Below are 12,242 nucleotides of genomic sequence, written 5' to 3' on the forward strand. Positions count from 1 at the left end.
AAAGCCACCATGACCTCATAACTCCTGCATTCTGCCAACCTATGAAACTGGCATCACAGGGTAAATGCCAAATTCTGCCACCAGAATGAGGCTCATGAACCCATTTGAATCATAGCTACAGTGGACTGAGAGTAATTTTCCAGTAAACCAGAATCCCAGTCTATCCTTGGGCACTTGGTGATATGGGGCTCTTTCCTAAAATAATACAGCCATAAAAGATCCTTTTTTCTTTTTTTTATTTTTTACCTTTAAAATTTTTTATTAGTTTTAATTAGTTATGCATGACCATAGAATGCAGTTATGCACTTTGCTATATCATACATAGATGGGATATAGTTTCTTATTTTTTCTGAGTGTGTATGTTGTAGAATCATATTGTTCATGCACTCACATATATACATAAAATAATAATGTCTGTTTCATTCTACTATCTTTCCTAAACTCACATCCCATGCCCTCCTGTCCCTTCCCAAAAGATTCTTGGCAATATTCCCTATTTTCCTGATGCAAAGCACTTGTATTTTTTAACTCACACTAATCAATTTAGAAGCTGCCTGCTCTGCCACATGCTTCTCATTTACACCTTTACACACATTTTTGTTTTTTCTCTGACTTGGTTATGAATTTTTCAAATAATTTCATTTTATGAAAATTAAATAACAACCCCACTAAAGTCAAACAACAACCCTACTTCTGATACTAATTTTCTGTATTAGTTAGCTCTACAGTACTATAAAAATATACCTGATGTTGGATATTTATTTTAAAAATAGGTTTTATAAATCATGTTTTTGAATACCCAAAGTCCAGATGACATGGTGCTGAGTGTGAAGAGTGGCATGGCCACAACTTGGCTCCATCACCTCATGATACAGAAAGCAATGGCAGGAGCATGGACAATAGCAAGTAGATGACTACTTCTCAAACAAGAAGAACAAAAACTTGGGCATAGGGGCTGGGGATGTGGCTCAAGCGGTAGCGCGCTCGCCTGGCATGCGTGCAGCCCGGGTTCGATCCTCAGCACCACATACCAACAAAAGATGTTGTGTCCGCCAATAACTAAAAAAATAAATATTAAAAATTCTCTCTCTCTCTCTCTCTCTCTCTCTCTCTCTCTCTCTCTCCTCTCTCACTCTCTCTTTAAAAAAAAAAAAACCTGGGCATACCCAGGATTGCTCCTCTATGAGAGTTCAAGTGATTATATGAGAATAACCTTCTAAGAGCATAACACTAAGGATTTAACAACCTCCACTAGAAGCTCACCACCTACCAGTAGTGCTACCCTGGGTATCATGCCTCCAATGACATGAACCTTTGAGAGAACACAATGACATATCTAAACCATAGCAACCTATGTTGGGATGTTTGTTGGAGATATGGCAAACTGTGGAGTGACTATATTACAAGAAAACTGTACATTCTTGCTTTTCATTGACCCATTATGTGTATTCCTACTTTTTCTTGACCCATTGTACTTTCTTTCCTGTGGCTTTATTATATTTTTTTTGTTTTCATAACCATGTAACTTGTGATAACTCTTTAAACTGTACAGAATGGAGGGTATATCTATTTGAAATTATACAGGGTAATAGGGGTAACTTTCAGCAGTATAGTGGAAGTTTAAACTTCCCATTTGGAGAACCAGGGAAATGATGATACAATTAGCTTTGAGATTTAACTAAAACAAGATAAGTAAGATATTATAGTAGTTGCAGATTCTGTTCCACTCATCCTATTGCACGTACACAGGCCACCTCACTTCACAACTCCAGTGTGCCCAGCAAAAACCACTGTGCTACTCAGGTTTTCATTGCTTTGAAAATACATCTGAGAAAAACAATTTGGAGGAGGAAGGATATATTTTGGCTCAAAGTTTCTGAAATTTTAGTCCACAGTCAGCTGGCTCCATTACTCTGGGCCTGAGGTAAAGCAGAGCATCATGGTGGAAGAACGTAGAGGAAGAAATCTGTTCAGCTCATGGAAGCTGGTAAGGAGGGGCAGGGAGAGACAGGACGGGGCCAGAGACAAGATATAGTAAGCAAAGGCATGCTTCCAGTGACCTTCTTCCTTCAACCATGCCCCATCTGCCTGTAGCCCATTAGAATTATCAATTCATCAAATGGTAAATTTAACTGATGAGGTTATAGCCCTCTTGATACAATTATTTCCCAAACATCCCATTTCGGGATATCACTGTACTGGGGACCAAGTCTTCAACACATTGATCTTCAGGGAATTTCAGGTCCAAATCTGAAGATAATGAGTCCTTTTGGTTAAAATTCTAATTTGTAGTTTTAAGATGCCATGAATTAAGATTGAAAATCATAAGTATAAACTAATTTCTCCATGAGACAATAAAAGCAGAGATGTAAACAATCATTTTAAGATCAGCACATGTGATTATTCATTCCATCTTGTGTGTTATTAATTAGTCCTAACAAAAGAAGTGCCAATAAACATGAGTTTAAATTCTAAAAACTAGACTATGGGGAGTGTAATAATGGGCATCACTCAAAAAGTAACTAGAAAAGTAAACACAGAGAAACATATTCTAAACAGTTTAACTCAATAAATTTAAAAGCAAAAAAAAAGAAAGAAAAAAAAAGCATAGATAGAAAAATGTTCTATTCTCAAACTCCATATCTTAAATTTATCATCAACTTGTGCACCCTCTCTTCAATCAATCAGAGAAATTGTGTTCTTTACCAGATTATATACTATGTCCTTATAGTCACACAGTGTTATTGTTGATTATTATATAATATTGGTCCATCATTTTACAGCAAGGGAAGTAAGTGTTCTTCACTTGTTTCTTATTATCTAGAATACAGCTTCATAGCTCCTTTTCAATAAATCCTTTCTGATTGATAGGCTTAGATGACTCTATCAGCATGGACATATAGATTATATGGCAGGCCACACAGACATTAGAGAATATAGTCATGAGAGGTTGAAAATCAATAGGAAAGCCAGCACTTCCATTAGAAAATAAACAAACAAAATAAAACACCGCTAAGCTCTTTCAGAACTAAGGTTTAGAGCTCTCGCATCCTGGGAAATTATCTTTGGGTTTGTTTACCAAAGAAATTTTGTTATTGAGGATGCTGTCAAGATATAGTTTGCTTGGGTTTTGTTTGTTTCTCCTTCAAATCTTGTTGATGAGACATGCACTTGATCTTAGGATAACTGAAAAAAAAATGTTAAAAGGTTCTTAGTATCCCTGTCTCAATTAAGGAGAAACTTGAAATGACTTTGGATGCAATTAAGACCTGTGGGCCTTGAATTTTCTATGCATAGTTGGAAGTAAGAAAGAAGACACAGGGCAAGGGTCCTCTGTTCTTACTGATTTGGCCTTGGCATCTGCTGCTCATTTGTGCTAGTTTTTGCTTTCTTAAAAACTCAAAAATATTTCCAACTTCTAACAATAAGAAATTTAGGTTAACTGTTTAGTTTCCATACTTCTCAACAGATATTCTTCCTTGTTTATTGGCACCAGGGCTGCTAGCATGACTCTGGAGTCCCTCCTCTCATCTAGATTGTGACTTTCCTTTAACATTTTCATTTTCTGCATCGGTCAATCCACAATCATCAATCCTTACCTGGACTTGGACATCCCACATCGTCTTCAGTGATCACTGCCCAACCCCTGCCACGGTGGCTTATCATCTACGACTGCCACTGAAGAATCTCTCAGAAAATTACACCCCTTCCACATGATTTCTAATAAAGAAATCCTCCATCCAATTGATTAAAGCTGAGATGGTGGCTGATTTTGTTAACTCTGCTCCAATAGCAGAAAGAAGCTGTTTGATTCTCTGGGCAACCATAAACACACTTTTAAATCCCAGATCAGATCCCAGGAGCCCTCTCTCCCTATACACCATGTTGCTGAGGGTTAGAATTATCTCAACCATCATGTTTTCTTGTGAGATAATGCCATCAATTGTAATTTTTTTCTAATGAAACCAGTCCTCAAAGCAATCATTTTGTTAGTAAGTATTCTATTTGATTCTTCTGTCGGCCTAAATATTTTTTTTTAATTGTTTTATCTATAGCCTGTGAGCAACGAATTAAGACTTGAAAATTACAATGCCAAAAGTATTATTAAATACAAACTTAAAATAATGTTATTGAAAATGATTATTTTATTTGGCTAAGATGACTTAAGAGATTTGTAATGACAAATGTGCTCAGAGATAAATTTGAAGATACACAGATTATGAAATACAAACATTTATGTTCCATAGTCCTAATCCTAACCTTCCTATAGAAAGGGCAAAGAGTTTTATTGCAATCCAACAAAAGATCCCTCCAGCAGTAACAAAGTGGAGACTCAGGATGTATAAGATAGTTTTCTTCCTTATAGAATATGGTAATTTATAAAAATCTTTCATGTTATGAAGACTGTTTTTTAAATCTTATATTTTAAATTTCCACTGTTTTAAACAATACTTTCTACATCCTGAGCAGAACCAGAACTCTCTCCATTATTATTTTGATATTTTATTATTTTGTATTTATTATGACAAAAAATTCTTAGAAATAATGAATGCAACTTTCTAATCCAAAATATAATCAGAGTTTTTAGAGTCAAATAATACTTGAAACAAAATAAAAAATAATTTTATTAATTTGATATAAAATCATTACAATGTATAGCCAAACAATTGTAGACATATTAATGCAGAAAATATTTGAAAATAATTTTTCTTTAATTTTTGCATACATCTTTCACTGCAACTATTGCAAACAACACAAAAGTTTTCAAAGTAATGGACTAAAGGCAAATGCACTATCTAAATGACCAAAAAACACAGTGAACAGGAGAAATAGATATAATTTACAAGTTGGACATACAACTTGTAGATAAAAGAGAATCCCTGTAATCTTTAGATGGAGTTTAGTAGATATTAAATCTCCTTTAAATATTATATTAGGACTGTAATTTCCAAATTACAATTCAATTTTATGACTAATTTAATTACAAACACCCTTGTTTTAGCTGCTAATTTAATAAATAAGTCTACACACAAAATCCAGAAAATTGCATGCCAAAAGTGTAATTAAATTCAAACTTATAAAATAGTGTGATTAAAATAACCATTATTTCTTTCATTTGGCTAAGTTGACTCAATAGAAGTAGAATGACAAACATGTTTAGACATAATAAGTTTTCAAGGTTAGGATTTTGAATTCACAAGATTTAGCAGGTAGAAGACCTGGAAAAGAATTTATTGAAACCTACTTGTATAGCTGTAGTAAGAGCTCAGTAGGTAGTGTGTCCAGGTCACTCAAAACGATGTGTGTAGAAAAATGAAGTTACATGTGATGAAAAGCCAAATAATTTTATTTGCATTTTCTTTTTTCTTTATATGATTCTTCAGAATCCACTACATCCTACCTCTTTCCTTGTGATAATCATTCTGAATTTCAACTCAGAATTTCAGTTCAGTCTGTTTAGACACAGCTATCTAATGATGGATAGGCAAGAAAGTAGTTAGACAGACAGCAGATAGTTCTTGGTTTCTATCCTGGTAGCTTTCTCTGATGTGTCTGTGAGTGTGTGTGTGGGTGTGGGTGTGTGTGTGCGTGCGTGCGTACGCGCGCTTGTGTTTGTGCATGCACACGTGTGTTCTGCATGCGCAATATGAGAACTATAAGGTGAATATTCCATTTCTCCAAATTGCTGATGGTCACTTCTGCCTGAATCTTTACCATCTTACACAAGTCTCATAATCCCATGAAACATTTGCATATTCAGCAGGCTCTATCTTGCCCTGCATTTGCTCTATTGACCTTCTCTTTTGGTTCCTTAATTCTATGATATGTCAATTCCTTATTTGTCTCTTAAGTTTCCAGTTTGTTCAGAGTCCTCAGGTACCCTGACATATTCAGAACTCTTCTTATCTAAACTAGATGTCCTCCTCTTCACTTATTATAGAGTATCTCAGATTGCCCCAGCGATGTCTAGTTTAGGAATACTTACACATTAAAATGTAAATTCAAAGTCCCTATGCACATTGCTGAAATTAAATTAAAGTGCTTAATGCATGACTCTTTGTGTAAATGTATTTGTTTTGAAATTAATGCAATTATAATTAATTTTGAAAAATAAGTCATATATTTATTAGAAAAGAAAAAAATAATTTGGGGATTTTAAAGTCAGATTGCAAGCCAACTGTATAATAATATATTTTCTCTGCATGTTTTCTGGTTTAGTACAAGTCATGCATTAATAATCTGTGCCATCCTTTCTCCATTGCATGCTTTTAGCACCTTTGTCTAATATAAGGTAGTTGTAATTTTGTGGAAGATTACCACTAAATAGGGAAGAGAGGTGGGAGGGAATGGGAGGGAGAAGGGGAATTGAAAGATGTAAGGAGACCCTCATCGTTATACAAAATACATGTATGATGATGTGAGGGAAAAAAAAAAAGAAATGTGTCACATTAGATTGGGAAGAGAGAAGTGATGGGAGGGGAGAGGGAGGGGGGCAGGAAGGGCAGCAGAATAAAATAGACACTGGTATTGCTGTATGTATATACGTGTCTGTCTAACCAATGAAATTCTGCAACCTGTACACTTGGAAAAATGAGAAATTATACCCCATTTGATTCAAATGATATGTCAAAATCATTGTATTGTCATGCGAAACTAATAAAAAAATAAAAAAAAACTCTGTTATAATAAAAAAAATAAACTGTGTCACCATACATTTTGGGAACCAAAATTTTCTTTATCCTATCCATCATTTTAAAAATTACACTTACTATAACCTTTATCTTGGCTCATTTCCCAGACTCATGTATCTTCTCTACATTGCTTCAGTAATTACTTATGTTTTTTATTTGATGAGTACCTCTATCAACCCCATTACTTTCTGCTTATTCTGAAATGCGATGGTATAAAGCACACAGGTCACTGCTGATATCAGATCCATTTGTTCAGGTATTTTATCTGGTACTATGGATGACATGATAAACTGAAAATTCATACTTTTGAAATATTACTTGGATGAGCTTTGGTATTCAATTTATACTGACTCTTTTATTTTCTTTATTTTTTTTATTTTTTTTTATTGGTCGTTCATAACATTACATAGTTCTTAATACATCATATTACACAGTTGATTCACGTGGATTATGAACTCCCGCTTTTACCCCGTATACAAATTGCTGTATCACATCAGTTTCCCTTCCATTGATTGACATATTGCCTTTCTAGTGTCTGATGTATTCTGCTGTCTGTCCTATTCTCTACTATCCCCCCTCCCCTCCCCTCCCCTCCCCTTTTCTCTCTCTACCCCTTCTACTGTAAATCATTTCTTCCATTTGTATTACCCCTCCCCTTTTCTCTCTCTACCCCTTCTACTGTAAATCATTTCTTCCATTTGTATTATCTTGTCTTGCCCCTCCTTTCCTCTTATATGACATTTTGTATAACCCTGAGGATCGCCTTCCATTTCCATGCAATTTCCCTTCTCACTCCCTTTCCCTCCCACCTCTCATCCCTGTTTAATGTAAATCTTCCTCTCAAGCTCTTCGTCCCTACCCTGTCCTTGTTTACTCCCCTTATATCAAAGGAGTTATTTGGTATTTGTTTTTGCCATCCATTTCCCTCCAAATTCTATGATTTTGTCATTTTTTAATGCAGAGTAATACTCCATAGTGTATAAATGCCACATTTTTTTTATCCATTCATCTATTGAAGGGCATCTAGGCTGGTTCCACAGTCTTGCTATCGTGAATTGAGCTGCTATGAACATCGATGTAGCAGTGTCCCTGTAGCGTGCTCTTGTTAGGGCTTTAGGGAATAGACCGAGAAGGGGAATAGCTGGGTCAAATGGTGGTTCCATTCCCAGCTTTCCAAGAAATCTCCATACTGCTTTCCAAATTGGCTGCACCAATTTGCAGTCCCACCAGCAATGAACAAGAGTGCCCTTTTCCCCGCATCCTCTCCAGCACTTATTGTTGTTTGACTTCCTAATGGCTGCCAGTCTTACTGGAGTGAGATGGTAACTTAGGGTAGTTTTGATTTGCATTTCTCTTACTGCTAGCGATGGTGAGCATTTTTTCATGTACTTGTTGATTGATTGTATGTCCTCCTCTGAGAAGTGTCTGTTCAGGTCCTTGGCCCATTTATTGATTGGGTTATTTGTTATCTTATTGTCTAATTTTTGAGTTCTTTGTATATTCTGGTTATTAGGGCTCTATCTGAAGTGTGTGGAGTAAAGATTTGTTCCCAGGATGTAGGCTCCCTGTTTATCTCTCTTATTGTTTCTTTTGCTGAGAAAAAACTTTTTAGTTTGAGTAAGTCCCATTTGTTGATTCTATTTGTTAACTCTAGCGCTATGGGTGTCCTATTGAGGAATTTGGAGCCCGATCCCACAGCGTGTAGATCATAACCAACTTTTTCTTCTATCAGATGCCATGTCTCTGATTTAATATCAAGCTCCTTGATCCATTTTGAGTTAACATTTGTGCACGGCGAGAGATAGGGATTCAGATTCATTTTGGTGCAAATGGATTTCCAGTTTTCCCAGCACCATTTGTTGAAGATGCTATCCTTCCTCCATTGCATGCTTTTAGCCCCTTTATCAAAAATAAGATAGTTGTAGTTTTGTGGATTGGTTACTGTGTCCTCTATTCTGTACCATTGGTCCACCCGCCTGTTTTGGTACCAGTACCATGCTGTTTTTGTTACTATTGCTCTGTAGTATAGTTTGAAGTCTGGTATCGCTATACCGCCTGATTCACACTTCCTGCTTAGTATTGTTTTTGCTATTCTGGGTCTTTTATTATTCCATATGAATTTCATGATTCTTTTATCAATTTCTACAAGATATGCTGTTGGTATTTTGATTGGCATTGCATTGAACTTATATAGGACTTTTGGTAATATCGCCATTTTGATGATGTTAGTTCTGCCTATCCATGAGCAGGGTATATTTTTCCATCTTCTAAGGTCTTCTTCTATGTCTTTCTTTAGGGTTCTGTAATTTTCATTGTATAAATCTTTCACCTCTTTTGTTAGGTTGATTCCCAAGTATTTTATTTTTTGGGGGGATATTGTGAATGGAGTAGTTGTCCTCATTTCCGTTTCAGAGGATTTGTCACTGATATACAGGAATGCCTTTGATTAATGCGTGTTGATCTTATATCCTGCCACTTTGCTGAATTCATTTATTAGCTCTAATAGCTTCTTTGTAGACCCTTTTGGGTCTGCTAGGTATAGAATCATATCATCTGCAAATAGTGATAATTTAAGTTCTTCTTTTCCTATTTTTATGCCTTTAATTTCTTTCGTCTGCCTAATTGCTCTGGCCAGTGTTTCGAGGACTATGTTGAACAGAAGTGGTGAGAGAGGGCATCCCTGTCTTGTACCAGATCTTAGAGGGAATGCCTTCAATTTTTCTCCATTCAGAATGATGCTGGCCTGTGGCTTATCATAGATTGCTTTTACAATGTTGAGGTATGATCCAGTTATCCCTAATTTTTCTAGAGTTTTGAACATAAAGGGATGCTGTACTTTGTCAAAAGCTTTTTCTGCATCTATCGAGATGATCATATGGTTCTTATTTTTAAGTCTATTGATGTGGTGGATAACATTTATTGATTTCCATATATTGAACCAACCTTGCATACCAGGGATGAATCCTACTTGATCATGGTGTATAATTTTTTTGATATGTATTTGAATCCGATTCGCCAGAATTTTATTGAGGATTTTTGCATCAAGGTTCATTAGAGATATTGGTCTGTAGTTTTCTTTCTTTGAAGTGTCTTTGTCTGGTTTCGGAATCAGGGTGATGTTGGCCTCGTAGAACGAATTTGGAAGTTCTCCCTCTTTTTCTATTTCCTGAAATAGCTTGAAAAGTATTGGTGTTAGTTCCTCTTTAAAGGTTTTGTAAAACTCTGCTGTATACCCATCCGGTCCTGGGCTTTTCTTAGTTGGTAGTCTTTTGATGGTTTCTTCTATTTCCTCTATTGTTATTGGTCTGTTTAGGTTGTCTATATCCTCCTGGCTCACTCTGGGCAGATCATAAGACTCAAGAAATTTATCTATGCCTTCACTATCTTCTATTTTATTGGAGTATAAGGATTCAAAGTAATTTCTGATTATCTTCTGTATTTCTGAAGTGTCTGTTGTGATATTGCCTTTTTCATCCCGTATGCTAGTAATTTGGGTTCTCTCTCTTCTTCTCTTCATTAGCATGGCTAAGGGTCTGTCAATTTTATTTATTTTTTCAAAGAACCAGCTTTTAGTTTTGTCAATTTTTTCAATTGTTTCTTTTGTTTCAATTTCATTAATTTCAGCTCTGATTTTAATTATTTCTTGCCTTCTACTTCTTTTGCTGTTGTTTTGCTCTTCTTTTTCTAGGATTTTGAGATGAAGTATGAGATCATTTATTTGTTGGTTTTTTCTTTTTTTGAGGAATGAACTCCAAGCAATGAATTTTCCTCTTAGAACTGCTTTCAATGTGTCCCATAGATTCCGATATGTTGTGTCTGTGTTTTCATTTAACTCTAGGAATTTTTTAATTTCCTCCTTGATGTCTTCTAAAACCCATTGATCACTCAGCAACCTATTGTTCATTCTCCAGGTGATGTTTGATTTTTCCTTTCTTCTTTTATCATTGATTTTCAGTTTCATTCCATTATGATCAGACAAGATGCATGGTATTATCTCTACCTCTTTGTATTGTCTAAGAGTTGCCCTGTGACATAGTATATGGTCTATTTTTGAGAAGGTTCCATGTGCTGCTGAGAAAAAAGTGTAGCTACTTGATATTGGGTGGTATAGTCTATATATGTCAATTAAGTCTAGGTTGTTAATTGTGTTATTGAGTTCTATAGTTTCCTTATTTAACTTTTGTTTGGAAGATCTGTCCAGTGGTGAGAGAGGTGTGTTGAAGTCTCCCATGATTATTGTATGGTGGTCTATTAGACTCTTGAACTTGAGAAGAGTTTGCTTGATGAACTCTTTTATGTGATTTATTTTATATAACCATTTTTTGAGGAATTCAATTCTTTTGAAGTACACCAAATTAAGGAAAAAATAAAATTTTGTTTATCCTAAAAATCATACATATAATTGTTTCTAGTACTTTTCCTACTTACTATTAGTATTTGTTGCATATATCCACTTTTTTTAATTTACTGGAAGCAATAATTCATGTATCATGTTTACTATGTTTTATATACTTTGGATTTTCTTCAATTTTTCATTTTAGCCCTCTAGGAGATTAGATAACCTAATAATGAAGCTTTCCTCAGGAACAGGCCAGTTTTGTTTTAAGTTTTTATGCAGATATTCAAATAATTTTAACTACATATAAAAAGGTATTCTGACTGACCCATAATCAAATTTGAGCATCCCAGGGACAAGTGTCCCCACACCTACCCTATTCCTATTCAAACTTTCATAACAGCAAAGCATGTACAAATTAGAAGTGTGTGTATGTAAATAAGTATCTGAAGTGAAAACGTGGTTCATAAGCTCCTGAGGAAAGACAATGAGAGAGACAAGAACAATCAAAGGAGAGTCATGGCATCAAGGTCCAATGGACTCAATATTATCATTTTAAAAATACTGAAGGTGAAAAGTTAAAAAGCTGTTTACATGACAAAGTTTGAAGATTTAAAGTAGGAGCAATACTGTTGTAAACTTAAAGTAACCAATTAAATAGTTGGGAAGAAGAACTCTATTTCTTGAAGGATCACAGCTTGACTTTGAGCTTGGAGGACTGAAAAGAAGGCAATGGTATTCAACACTTGTGGTGGCACCATGCTGTGGCGACAGCAGTGAGCATATGGCTCAGGCAGAGAAGCAGTGTTCTCAGGAATCTGACCCAGAGGCAGGGATGAAACCTGTTCCTTCATTGTCTTATAGGTGGTCACACCTGATGGGAATGGCAGAACAAGGAAAGGAGCTAACTCAACCCAAAGTGTACTTCATGCACTTTGTTTCCCACTGTCTACTAAGAATTGTGAGAAGTCAGACCTGAGCTGAGAACTTCCCAGTACAAAGGTTTAAATCACTCATGTTCATATTCTAAGAGTGTCTGAATCAAATTTATTTCTATGGTGCAGTTAATTAGCCTCTTATAAACATTTGGCTGTCTGGAATGTATAACCTTTTATATAGTTTTTAGATAAATGGTTCATCTAGACACATACTTTCTTTTGTAGCTATTTGCACTGTTAAACTGCAGAGTATCAAATCAATTTAACCATAGATAA

The sequence above is a fragment of the Urocitellus parryii genome, unplaced genomic scaffold (genome assembly GCF_045843805.1).
Source record: "Urocitellus parryii isolate mUroPar1 unplaced genomic scaffold, mUroPar1.hap1 Scaffold_123, whole genome shotgun sequence".
NCBI lineage: Eukaryota > Metazoa > Chordata > Mammalia > Rodentia > Sciuridae > Urocitellus > Urocitellus parryii.